The sequence below is a fragment of the Perognathus longimembris genome, chromosome 14 (genome assembly GCF_023159225.1).
Source record: "Perognathus longimembris pacificus isolate PPM17 chromosome 14, ASM2315922v1, whole genome shotgun sequence".
In the NCBI taxonomy this organism is placed as follows: domain Eukaryota; kingdom Metazoa; phylum Chordata; class Mammalia; order Rodentia; family Heteromyidae; genus Perognathus; species Perognathus longimembris.
In genome coordinates, this window is record NC_063174.1 from 1,763,538 (window position 1) to 1,776,936 (window position 13,399).

General features: G+C 57.8%; 1 non-coding gene across 1 annotated transcript; it reads left to right on the top strand.

Moving 5' to 3' along the window:
* The first annotated feature begins 12,606 nt into the window (after nucleotides 1–12,606).
* LOC125363696 lies at nucleotides 12,607–12,706 on the top strand. The gene has a single exon (XR_007213289.1). It is a non-coding gene; the product is annotated as a small nucleolar RNA SNORA8 (small nucleolar RNA).
* Nucleotides 12,707–13,399: the final 693 nt, after the last annotated feature.

Consider the following 13,399-nt stretch of genomic DNA (forward strand, 5'->3'; position numbering starts at 1 on the left):
GGGGGGCTGGAGGGGGAAAGGGCAGCTGGGGGGGGGAAGGGCTGGGGCTCATGCCTGGGAAGGGCAGCTGGGGGTGGGGGGGAGGGCAGCTGGGGGTGGGGGGGAAGGGCAGCTGGGGGGCCTGGGAAGGGCAGCCCCCCTCAGGCCTGTGGAAAGAGCTTCATGGCAGCAGCCAGGCGCCCTCACTCCCTGACCCAAGCGCCTAGCCGGGACCCCCACCTTTTGCCCCACCACCAGGTGCCTCACCGCCCCTTCAGACCCACCGCACGCACAGAGACCGGGAGCAGCCAGGAGACTTCCCCCTGCGGCCTCCCCAGCACACCCGGGCTGCTCTCCACCCTTCCCCTCACCCTTCCCCTCCCTCTGCATCCGACACACTGAGAACCCCACATCCTCCCTGCGCTCCCCGCAGCCTGGCAGACCCGATGCCCGCGTCCCTCCTGTCCCTTCCCCCGAGCTTGGAACTTTGCTGCCACATAGCCGTCCTCTTTGTACTTCACACCGCTGGCCTGGCTGCCCCTGCCCCCTCGCCCCCTCTCTTCCTCTGTTCGGTTATCTCCAGGTCCCCTGGCTCACCCCTCTCCCCCAACACACTACCCGGGAACTTTATACACCCTCCCATGCACCTGGAAGTTCACCTCGAGTCAGAGTTGGAGGAGGTGGAGAGCTCTGTCTCTGGCCTGACATGTCCTCGGACCCTACACTTTCTCTTGATGATTTCATCTGTACTCATGGTTTTAATTACTCCTTGTAAGTGAATGGCACTCAAACTTATATCTCCGGACTAGATGCCTCACCAAGCTTTAATAATAATAAATACCTATTTACATATGCATACATTAAAGATATTTAAAAGCCTACAGCATGGTAGCGCATGCCTGTAATCCCAGCTATTCAAGGGGATGAGGCAGGAGGATTGTGAGTTCCGGACCAGCCTGGGACACATCGTAAGACCCTGCCTCAAAAGAAAAGAATATTATCCCGATGAATATTATCCGGGTGTTCCAGAGGTATCTCAAACTCCAAATGCATGTCTGTCTCTCATCTGTCTCATGTAAACGTTGGCTTTTATGTTTTGAACTGTGAACGGCACTGTTTCTCCTCCCTTGCCCTCATAGCTTTCAAGGCTTAGATTGCCCTCCAACTTGGGGTCCTCCTGTCAATACTTTTTGAAGAGCTTTGATGTCTCCTCATTTCTTAGTCCTCTCTCTCTCTCTCTCTCTCTCTCTCTCTCTCTCTCTCTCTCTCTCTCTCTCTCTCTCTCTCTTTCATGGGGCTTGAACTCAGGACCTAGGACCTGCCCGGCTGGCTTTGAACTGCAATCCTCCGATCTCAGCCTTCTGAGTAGCTAGGATGACAGGCGTGAGTCATCTGCGCCCAACTCTTCTTAATTTGAATCCCCTTTTAGTAATATCTCCATTCCTAAAACCAGTGAGAGTATCTCAATGTTCTCGCTCTCTCTACCCTGAACCCCTACACCAGCTCATTCCTCTGTGCTACTAGATAAGCCTTCAAAACTGGAGATTCAAAGTCATATGTGTGCCTGAATAGCTTTTGACAGCTTTCCAGGATGGAATTCGATTCCCGGCCCACGGGATTCCTGGCAGTCTCTTGGACACGTCAACCTGTTTTATGTCAACCACAGCACGGAACCACAGCTCCAGTCTCCACTCTTCCCCCAGCCCCCACTCTGGTGCTAGTTTTTTTTTTGTTTGTTTTGTTGAACTCAGGGCCTGGGTGCTTTTCACTCAAGGCCCGTGCTTTACCACTTTGAACCATAATGTGCTCCATTTCTAGTTGTCTGGTGGTTCTTAGGAGATTAAAGTCTCATGGACTTTCCTGTCTGGTCTGGCTTTGAACCACGATCCTCAGCTCTCAGCCTCCTGAGTAGCTAGGATGACAGGCGTGAGCCTCGAGTGCGTGGCTGCTGTCTATCTATCTATCTATCTATTTTTGCCAGTCCTGGGGCTTGAACTCAGGGCCTGAGCACTGTCCCTGGCTTCTTTTTGCTCGAGGCTAGCACTCTACCACTTGAGCCACAGCGCCACTTCTGGCTTTTTCTGTGTATGTGGTGCTGGGGAATCGAACCCAGGGCCTCATGGATGCGAGGCGAGCGCTCTGCCGCTAGGCCACGTTCCCGGCCCCTGGCTGCTGCTTATTTTTGAGGTAGGGCTTTCCACCCTAGGCAGTAGCTTAGGCCAAGACCCCTGAGTCTCAGGCGCTCCGTCCGGCCATGGTGGCGGGCCCACGCCACCTTGTCCAGGTCTCCAGGTCTCTGGTAAGAAGAAGTCTGGCACACTTGCATCCAGGCCGTTTGCCAGCCATGATTCTCTCCGTCGTAGGCCTCTGAGTAGCTGGGAATACAAGCCTTCTTCTTGATTCTCCTTCCTCCGTCTCCCTCCTGGGCTCTCCAATGCCCCAGTCTCACTGAACAGACCCTCCCAAGGGTTATCAGAGACGGTGCTTCTCTCTCTCCATCTACCGTCTGTTCGTCTCCGTTTATGTGCCAGCGTTTCCAACCAGAGAGAAAGTTCCCAGAGGACAAGAGCCATACATTAACCGTCCCTCTAATTCCAGGCATAACTTCCGAGTACTTTTAGAATATGTTATTTGAATAAGTGAATAGCATGATGAGAGCTGTCTTAGCTAGGCCTGGCAACCAGGGATCTCTGGGACATCCCCATGGCCTGCACCAGCTCTGCTAGAACCTTCCTCGGGCCTAAGTGGTCAGTTACGATGAGTCTCCAGCTCTGCCTACACATTCCCCTCTGCAGGTTTTCTTCCCTCAGTAAATCTGTGCTGTTGTTGAGCTATCTCTTTGTCTATAGTCTCTTGCTGTGTGTGTGTGTGTGTGTGTGTGTGCGTGCGTGCTCACATGCACACACGCTAGTCCTGGGACTTGAACTCAGGGCCTGAGTGCTGCCCTTGAGCTCTTTTGTCCAAGGGCGAGTGCTTTACCCCTTGAGCCGCAGCTCCACTTGCAGCTTTATGGTGGTTGATTGGCGGTAAGAGTCTCACTGACTGACCGACTGCCCAGGCTGACTCGGAACTGCAGTCCTCGGGTCTCAGCCCCCGGGGGGCGAGGATTCCAGGTGTGAGCCACGGGGCTCTTGCCTTCTTTTATGAACCCAGCACCGGCCACCTGGCTGCAACTCCCGGCTCAGCCGTTTCCTAGCTGTGTCACTTGACGGTGCATTCCCCAACCTGTGCTTGAGTTTCCTCTGTTTCTCAGTCTCTTTGATACCGGAATAAGAATAATAGTACCTGTCTGCTTGAGTTGAAGTAAAATTAAATAAATAACCTATGAAAAGTGGTTAGAATAATAACACCGGTAAGGGCTTAGAATATAGTAATAGTAGTCCGAATCATCTTAATATTTCTAATCTTTATAACAAATGTGCAAGCAAGCAGAGGTTCAGGGAGGTTAGGTAGCTGGCTGTGGCCCCCCCAGCAGGTGACTAGCCCAGGGCTCCGGCCCCCGCCAGGCCTCCCACCTGGCCGCCGATTTGGTTGCCACCTGCTCTGCTTCCCTCTGCGTGCACACTGACGCCCCCGGGTGCAGGTGTGCAGGAGTGTCACACACCGTCCCGAGGGGGAGGGGGAGGGGGAGGGGGAGGGGGAGGTGAAGGCTGAGGTAAGCGTGACACACGTCTTAGGGCTGAGCGGTCTAGGAGCTGGAGAGGGTGAGTCAGGCAGGCTCGGGAGAGGAAGTGAGTCTCAGGGAAAACATCTGCCTTCCGGAAGGTCGAGCCCGGGTTCGGGAAGGAGTGGGCCAGGAGGGCAGGAGGGTGGGGAGAGAAAGCCAAACAGACTGAGCCGCCTGGCAGAGGGAGCCGGGCCAGGGGCCGTGGGCGACCAGGGCATGGGACGGGTGGCTGGCCTCCCGGGAGGCGAGGAAGCTGTCCCACGGCGTCCCAGTGGCCTCCTCCGGAAGACAAGTCAGATCACACAGTGCCCGAGGGGCACCAGCCGGGCCACGGTTAAGGAGGTTTCCTTCCCGCCCTCTGTGTGGAGAAGGAGCAAGCAGCCGCCGGGTATTCGCCACCGAGGGAAGGCACGCAGCCCCGGGCCGCCTTCACAGGGGACATCAGCACAGGAGCCGGCCGAGGGTGGGCGGCCAGGCGGAGACGCGCCCAGACGGCAGCCTAGAGGTCTGCGGGGGGCGGGGGGGGGCAGCCACCGCCAGAGGCTCACCCCCAGCCTCCAGAGACGGGGGGGGGCCATTTCCCCAGTGATGCCCCCTCCTCTGCTGATCCTGTCCCCTAGTGCATGCACACTGGAACACACACACACACACACACACACACGCGATCTCCACTTTCTTGTCCTATAGCACTTTTTTACACAATGGAGGATGTTCTCAATGTCACCAGTCCCATGTGGCTACGCTTGAAATGTTCATGGGATCGATTGAGGCTACCCGGGGCTCTTGGCCAAGATGGGACCGGATGGGTGTGCAGGGCGACTTGAAGCTGGGGTACAAGGGCTCGCTGAGCCCCTTAGAAGGAGCGCCTCGCTTGGACTCAGGTTGACTTACAAGATCCTCATTCTTGATCTGCTGTTATGCGATGGTTCACAGTTTTTTTCTTAAGCTTCGGACGCTTCTCTCCTTCCTGTAAAAGCTGTGGACATGGAGTCATATAGGAGCCGGGCACTGTGGCTCCCGCCGGTCATCCTAGCTACTCTGGGGGCTGAGAGCTGAGGATCACAGTTTGAAGCCAGCCTGGGCAGGAAAACCTGAGACGTATCTCCAACTCACCACCGAGAAAACGGGAAGCGGAGCCGTGGCTCCAGTGGTAGAGTGCCAGCCTTGACCCAAACAGCTCAAGGACAGGGAGTCCCGGCTCCGACCACCAGGGAAAGAGAGAGGGGGAGGCGGGGAGAGAGGGAGGAAGAAAGGAGAAAATAGAACAATGAGATCTGGGAGGGTCTAGGGAGGGTGAAGGAGGAGGTGAGGTGGACGAGGTACATCACATGCGTGAATTAAAACATCCCAGTGACACACTCGTGTGCAGTTAATGCATCTGTTAAAAAATCAAAGTGGGGCTGGGGATATAGCCTAGTGGCAAGAGTGCCTGCCTCGGATACACGAGGCCCTAGGTTCGATTCCCCAGCACCACATATGCAGAAAACGGCCAGAAGCGGTGCTGTGGCTCAAGTGGCAGAGTGCTAGCCTTGAGCGGGAAGAAGCCAGGGACAGTGCTCAGGCCCTGAGTCCAAGGCCCAGGACTGGCCAAAAAAAAAAAAAAAAAATCAAAGTGCACTAATCGTACTCGCGTGACTTTGGCCCCCCGATTTTAAACATTCTCCCCATTGCGTGGGTGGACAAGGGATCAGCGAGGGACCGGAACTGCTGGGGCGGGGGCTGAGTGTGGGGTTGGCACTTGGAAACCTCTTTGGAACTGGAACTCGTGCCCGCGCTCCTGGTCCCTCGGGAGGCTGAGCTCTGAGGACCGTAGCTCGAGGCCATCCCGGGAGGAGTCCGAGAGACGCCTGCGTTAAATTAACCACCAAAAAGCCAGAAGTGGGGTGCGGCGCGAGCGACAGAGCGCCAGCGTGGACCAGAACCGGCGCAGGGCCAGTGCCCGGGCCCCGCGTCGGCGCCCCAGGACCGGGACGTGGGGGAGGAACCCTGGCTCCAGACTCGGGGGACCCACATTGTGCTTTGCTTGGCCTCTCGGTGCGTCGAGGCAGGGAGGGGCCGTGGGAAGAGAAGGGGCAGGGCGGCCGCCACGGGGAGCCGAGGAGGACGCGGACCACGAAGAGGAGAGGAGCCGCCATGAGTGAGGAAGCGCGCCTCGCTGCTCTACACACCGTAACAAGAACCGAGCCCCTGCCTGGTGCCACGTGCTCAGAGGCGGCCGAGGCTGGGTTCCAGAACACTGTCCTGAGCCATGTTCCTTTCCAGCGTGGCCCTTCACGCCACACTCTGTGAGAGTCCCGGGAGGAAGGAAGCGCTGAGGCTTCTGGGAAGGGATGGGGGGGAAGAGGGGGTGATGAGCCAGAGGGTGGCTCCCGCCCTCCCGGGTCTTGAGCGGGAGGTGCTTAGACAGGACACTTGGGTAAGGAGACACGCGGGAGAGAGGAAACTCCAATGCTGAGACGTCAGGGGCTCGTCCCAGGTCACGGTGAAGGAAGTGAGAGGGGAAGGGGTGAACGAGGTGCCCGTCACACGCCGTGAGGACAGGTAGCGGCTCCCCGTCCACCAGGGGCGTGCCCGTCCTTATTTCTTACCACAGGGATGCTTCCCTAAGGGGCAGGAATGGGGCTCAAGTGGCAGAGTGCTGGCCTTGAGCAAAAGGAAGCCAGGGGCAGTGCTCAGGCCCTGAGTTCAAGCCCCAGGACTGGGGAAAAAAGAAAAAAGGATCCTTCCCTAAGTCTAGCTTCCTGATTCGCTCTCTCTCTAACCCTGACCGCCACAGAGGGAGAAGGGAGGGATGGTGAATCTCCAGCAGCCCAGAGACTCAATGACATTGTGACATTCACCAAGGAGCTGGGGCTGGAAATCAGGTTTCCAAGGGATTATCTCAGCATTTTTATACCCATCAGTTCTATCAAGATGTGCTTAGTAAGAAGACGGCGAGCTGTCGTGGGAGATTATAACAATAACCAGGACATTCACCCCCAAATAGCATTAATCAATGTGTGCTTATTACCCTGCGGGGAGCCCCCCTAGTGGTGGCAGATTTTCAGTGACATGTTGGGAAAAATACTGATTTGTAGGTTGTGCTGAGTTTGTTGGGACAGATTTGGCCAGATGGTATTGAATAGGGATAGAGTGGGGTTCTTCATTCCTCGAACAATCTGTGCAAGGGAAAACGTAGCTACTTGGGAGACTGAGCTCCGAAGATCCTAGTTTGGAGCCAGCCTGGACAGTAAAGTCTTTTTGAGACTCTTATCTCCAGTCAACCGCCAAAAATCTGGAGGTGAAGCTATGTCTGAGTGGTAGAACACCAGCCTTAAGTAAAAAGCCAAGCAAGAGCATGATGCCCTGGTTTCAAGCCCCAGGTGTGGCACATACAAAAAAAAAAAAAAAAAGCAAGTAGATGTGTGGGGGGCAGAACATCAGTATAAGAAGACAGGGCGAAAAGTGGACCAGTGACTTGTTTGCCAAAAAATCACTGACATGACGTCTAGCTGAGAGCTTTAGTCCCTCAACGAAGGGCTCAGACCAGACTTTGTGATTGCGGATCCCGTTTGGGAGTGTGTGTTCCTTTGTAAGGGGTACGGGGACAAACTCCTGTTCACTCGGAGAGACGCGGGGCACAGCGCGGGGCACAGCGCGGGGGCGTGTGGGCTCGTTAGGCGTGACCAGCGGCTCGCGGCGCCCGCCCGGTGGTGGCCTGGCGGTGACCCCCCCCCCCCCGTCCCACAGGCATCGCTGGCTTTGGAGAAGGTAGTGGAGGACGCGCAGAGGCCGAGCCTCCCCCCCCCCCCCGGTTCCTGCCGGGTTCCTGTCCCTAGGAGGGGACGAGAATAACCCAGAGCCCAGAAGACACCCCCCGCCCCCCCCCGTGCTCTTCCACGCCGTAGCACGCTTCCCGTGTGGCAAGGACCGCGAGGAACAGGGAGCCGGCAGCCAGTGTCTTCTAGGAAAGCCCCGGCAGGAGCGCATCCTCTTTCGGGGGGCGGGGGGGGGCGGGGGGCGCTGACTCAGGTTGACGTTCCTGGGGGAAGGGATTAAGGCAAAGCCACCGGGACGCGGCACTGAAGAGCTGGAAAAACCACCCGGGCCGGAAGGGGCGGCGAGCTGCGGAGTCGGGGGGGGGGGGGGGCGCGTGGGGCTCAGCGCGGGGGCGGGGGGCTGCGCGGGGCTCTGTGTGGGGCTCAGCACGCGGGGCTCAGCGCGGGGAGCAGCCGCACCCCCGGCAGCGTCGGGGATCCACCCGGGCGGGAGGAGACCCGACAGTCTGTGTCCGCTAAGACAGCGAGGCCATGGAAGAACAAGGCGAGGTTCTGGGGCGTGGGGAAGGAGGGGGGCCCCGCCTGGCAGATGAGCAGGACAGACGCGGGCCGGTCCCCACAAGGAGGGGCTGGCCTGGCCTTGCCCTCGCCCCGCCCCGCCCCACCTGACGGTGACAGTCCCCCCCCCCATGCGTGGCGGTGAGCCGGGCAGGGCACGGTTCCGAGCAGAGCCGAGGGGGACGCCCCCCCCCCCCCCACAGCGCCTCAAGCACGCTGCTGGCTGGGTAAACACGCGTCCAGTAGCCGTGCCCGGGGCAGCACCGAGGAGGAGAGTCCCGCACTCGGACTGTGCTCCTGGCCACTCAGGACGCCGACACCTGGGGACTGAAGTTCGAAGCCGGCCTGGGAAGAATAGCCCATGAGACCCCTGTCCCCAGCTAACCACCCAAAAGCCAGAGATGGAGCTGTGGCGCAAGTGGTCGAGCACCCGCCTTGAGCACAAAGCAAGCTAAGGGACGGAGCCAGGCCTTGAGTTCAAGCCCCAGCACACGCGTGTACACACACACACACACAGTGAGAGCAAGCTCCGCCCCCCATGTGCTCTCCCGGAGCCTGCACTCCGGATAGGGAGGCGGGTCTGGAGAGGTGAATGCACGCGGCGGGGGGCCCAGGGACCCCTAAGCCTCCTGAGGAAAACGGAACTGTGTTATGGGGGACTTGGGCACTCGGAGAAAGAGGGATGAATGACGAGCCCTGGAAGCTCCAGAAGGCCAGGCTGGACCCCCCTGGGATGGGTGAGGGACGGGGGGGGGGGTCAGGTCCCACGGTGGAGGGGGGTGAGGCCAGGTTAGTCACCTGGGGAGGGCTCGCCGCAGCCCCCCCCCCCCCGGCCAGGCCCCGGCTCACCAGAAGGGAGTGGACCGGGAGTGGACCGGGAGGGGACAGGGAGTGGACAGGGAGGGGTGCGGAAACTGCGATTCAGTGTCAAGAAGGAGAATGCCTGGAACCGCTGACAGGACGCGGCCACGCGCCTCTGTCATCCTCGCCCCGAGCCGTGACTCAGGCCCCAGCTCTGGCACGGGGGCAGAGGAGGCGAGAGGAGCCTGGATGGATTCCAGAAGCCAGAGGATCCCCGAGGGCCCGTCCTGGGGTACAGGCACCGTCAGGACTGCCCAGGCTATCTGTCCCCAAGGAAAGACAATGACGCTTTCAGCGGGGCGTCCCGCGGGGGCGGGGGGCTGGGCCCCTCCGAGTGGCTGGACACCGCCGAGTTCTGTGCACCGGGACCGGAAGCTCCGTGGGGGGGGGCAGCAGGCGGGAAGATGGAGAATGCAAGCCCGGTACTGGATGGGGAGGGGGTTTCTGCTCCTAGGTATTTGTTTGTGTGTTTAGCTAGTGTGTGTATGTGTGTGCATGCGTTAGTCTTGAGGCCTGAACTCAGGGCCTGGGCGCTGTCTCTTTTTTGCTCAAGGCCAGCACTGTACATCTTGAGCCACAGCGCCACTTCTGGGCTATTTTTGGAAGTTAATGGGAGATAAGACTTTGAACCAGCCAATCGCCAGTGGCTTGTGCCTGTAATCCTAGCTAGCCACTGAGGATGCTGAGATCTGAGGATCAGGGTTCAAAGCCAGTCTGGGCAAGAAAGTCCATGAGACTCTTCTCTCCAATTAATCACAGGCCAAGCTGCAAGTGGCGCTGTGGCTCAAGTGCTAGAGTGCTGGCCTTGAGCAAATGGAGCTAAGGGACCGCGCCCAGACCCAGAGTTCCTCCCTGGGCTGGCTTTGAACCTTGATCTTCAGATCTCAACCATCTGAGTAGCTAGGAGTACAGGCGTGAGCTACCAGTGTCTGGTTATATTTATTTGGGGGCCTGTACTAGAGCTAAAACTCAAGGCTTGGGCCCTGCCTCTTAGCCTTTGTGCTTAAGGCTGGTGCTTTGCCACTTGAGCCACAATTCCACTTCCAGCCGTGTGTGTGTGTGTGTGTGTGTGTGTGTGTGTGTGTGTGTGTGTGTGTGTATGTGTGTAGTTAATTGGAGATAAGAGACTCAAGGACTTCCCTGTCTGGGCTGGCTTGGAACCTTGATCCTCAGATTTCAACCTTCTAAGTAGCTAAAATTACAGGTGTGAGCCACTAGCACACCGCCAAAATGTTCACTGGTACTGGGGCTTGAACTCAGAAGCTCAAGTCTGGCCATCTATTGCTTGAACCATACCTCCAATTCCATTTCACTCTTATTTAAGAAGTGTACAGCTCTAAAGACCCAAGTGAATTTAAGGAGCTCCTAGAGCGCTGTGCTAGGCCTTACAGATTGAACTGTGGTAAGCAGAAATGGGACTCAGAGGAAGGCAGAGAGAACGAGCACTACTGCACGAAGCAGAATGGAATAAGCGAAGGGATGGAGGGAAGGAAGCGCTGAATTTAGGGAAAGGCAAGAATGAATTTGGCTGGAAGTCTTCAGGCTTAGTAAACTTTGAAATGCCCTCATGACTCTGCCCAACCCCAACACTCCCTCTGCAGAAAAGAAAAGGCTCTCAAAGCCCAAAGCAAACAAGAAATAACAGCACCGGCAGCCCGCGCCATGGGAAAGAGCAACTTGCACTTGGGAGTTCAATGCGTTCGCTCACCGTGACGAGCGCAAGGCTGGGCAAGTTCCCCGGCCTCCCGGCGCCTCGATTCATTTCCTCAGCCGCGCAGAGTGCTCGCTTCGTGCAGCAGATACAGAGGCGAGGGAGGGTCTGGGCAGAACGTGTCAGAACTTGCAGATGCTCGAGAAATGTCCGTTTCCCCCAGCTTCCACCATGCCACGAGCTGCGGCCGCGTCGAACTGCCAGGGACAGGGCGCGGCCGGCTCCCCGGAGCCCCTCCAGCGCCAGCTCTCCCGGGGCGCTGGGGCTCGGCCTGTCTCTCCCGGAGCTCCCCCTCCAAGGAGACGTCTCTGCCCAGCCCCTGCACACAGCCTCGCTCCTGAAGTGAGCCCGGACCCCTGCGCGGGGATTGCTGGGAAACCCACTTGGTGGGGTAGCTCAGGGAGGAGCCGGGGACCTGCCCTCACTTCCCAGGCCACTTGCTGAGACGGTAGCTGACAGCTGACCACGCGTCTCTCGCAAGCACAGGCATCTCTCTCTAGTGCCTTCCTTTGAAACGCGGTCATCAAGAAGGAGAAGACCTTTGTGCGCAGGTCCCTGTGAGGGGACGTTCCAGTCCAGACACACACGGCTGCGCGAATCCCACCTGGTCCGGCCACTCCGGCTCCAGGCCACCCTTCCCTCCGTTCCCAGCCGCAGGTCCACGTTTTCTCTGCACCAATCAGAATCAGCTCCTGCTCTACCGGCAGTAGTTACACGAGTGTTTCAACTGCTTCAAAACGATTACCTGGGGCCAGGAATGTGGCTTGGTGGTCGAATGCTTGCCTAGCATGCATGAAGCCCTGGGTTCGATTCCTCAGCACCACAGACACAGAAACTGTGGTGCTGTGGCTCACGTGGTAGAGTGCTAGTCTTGGGCAAAAGAAGCTGGGGGACAGTGCCCAGGCCCTGAGTTCAAGCCCCAGAACTGGAAAAACAAACAACCCCCCACCACCCAAGACCTATTATCTGGCTGTCCTTTTTTTTTTGGTCAGTCATGGGGTTTGAACTCAGGGACTGGATGCTGTCCCTGATCTCTTTTTGCTCAAGGCTAAGGCTCTTTGAGCCATTTCCAGCTTTCTGGTGGTTAATTGGAGATAAAAGCCTTACAGCTTTTCCTGCCTGGCTGGCTATGAACTGGGATCCTCAGATCTCAGCCTCCTGAATAACTAGGATTGCAGGCCTGAGCCACCGGGGCCTGGCCAAGCAAATATATATATATATATTTGGTCAGTGGTGGGGCTTGAACTAGGGCCTGGGCACCGTCCCTGAGCTCTTTTGCTCGAGGCTAGCACTTGAACCACTGGAATCACAGCTCCACTTCTGGCTTTGTGGTGGTCAGTTGGAGATGAGAGCCTCACAGACTCTCCTGCCTGGCTGGCTTTGAACTGCGATCCTCAGCTCTCAGCCTCCTGAGTGGCCAGGCTGACAGGCGCCTTTCCGTGCTCCCTGGGATCGGCAGCCGGACCGCGAGGGGACTCGATAGCCGCCTCGCGCCAGTGTTCGAAGACCACGACGTCAAGGCCTCTGGCGGTCGGGGGTGGGCGGAGAGAAGGCGGAAGGGCGTCTGTGGACTCAGCCACCTGCCGTGGCTCTTCAGTAGTACTCTGTGGGACCTGCGTGCACCCCTTGTCCTGTGACTCGAGCCCTGTTCCCCGTCCGTCCTCGTCGCCTCCCTGGTCTCCTAGGGTCTCCTCTCCGCTCACCGCGGATGCAATTCCCTCCCTAGCTTTTGTCCCCAAGGAAACCGCAGCCCCTCCAGTGCAGCCCTCTGCAGGCCATCGTCCCGTCGGGGTAGGGAAGAGAGTGGGGACGCGCCAGAGGAGCAAGTCAGGGCGAATCCGAGGACCACCCCCCCGGAGGCGTGCCGTGAGCTGGCCCGTGGGGAGCCGGGCTGGCCTTGGTGCGGAAGCCAGCACGCCGTCTCCGGCTCCGCCTGCAAGGCGGGGCTTGGGCCTGGCTGCGCCTGGCTGGGAAGAGGGGATTCACGGCTAGAACGGGGTTCACAGGCTCCTCAGACTGAGGGGGAGTCAGCTCTCTCTCAACGCGCCCGGAGGCTTGCTCATCCACAACGGGGCGCTCGGTCAATGACAGTGCAACGGAAATTCCGTATCTGGCGTTGTCAGTTTTCTTGGCTCTGTCCATGGTAAACCTGGTGTTTCTGTTGATGCAGTGCAGTTTCTTTGGCAATTCATATTGTTAATACTTACAGTAAATGCTTTTTCTCAGTGAATGTTTTTCTAGGGAAAAGGAAAGAATGGCGGAAGTGGTGCTGTGGCTCAAAGTGGGAGGGCCCTAGCCTTGAGCAGAAGAGCTCAGGGACAGTGCCCAGGCCCTGAGTTCAAACCCCACGACTGACCAAAAAAAAGAAAAGGATGGGCTCCCCGTGGCTACGCAAGAACCGAGCAGCAAGTGTTAGGAACTCACATGTATAATCCTAACTATTCAGGAGACTGAGATTTGAGGATCAAGGTTTGAAGCCAGGGCAGACAATCTGTGAGACTTATATGCAGTTAGCCAGCAAGAAGCCAGAGCTGGAGGTATGTAGTTCAAGTGGTAAACACCAGATGTGAGGGGGGGGAAAGCCAATAGAGGCCCTGAGTTTAAGCCAAATTGCTACCACCAAAAAAGAAAATAAAGAAAAGAAGGAAAAGAAGGAGGAGGAGGAAAAGGAAGAGGACAAGGGGAAGATGGTTATGGCAACACCGACTGTCTAGAACCACCGGGGGGTTGGGAATGTGGCCTAGTGGTAGAGCCCTTGCCTCGTATACACGAAGCCCTGGGTTCCATTCCTCGGCACCACATATATAGAAAAAGCCGGAAGTGGCGCTGTGGCTCAAGTGGCAGAGTGCTAGCCTTGAGCAAAAA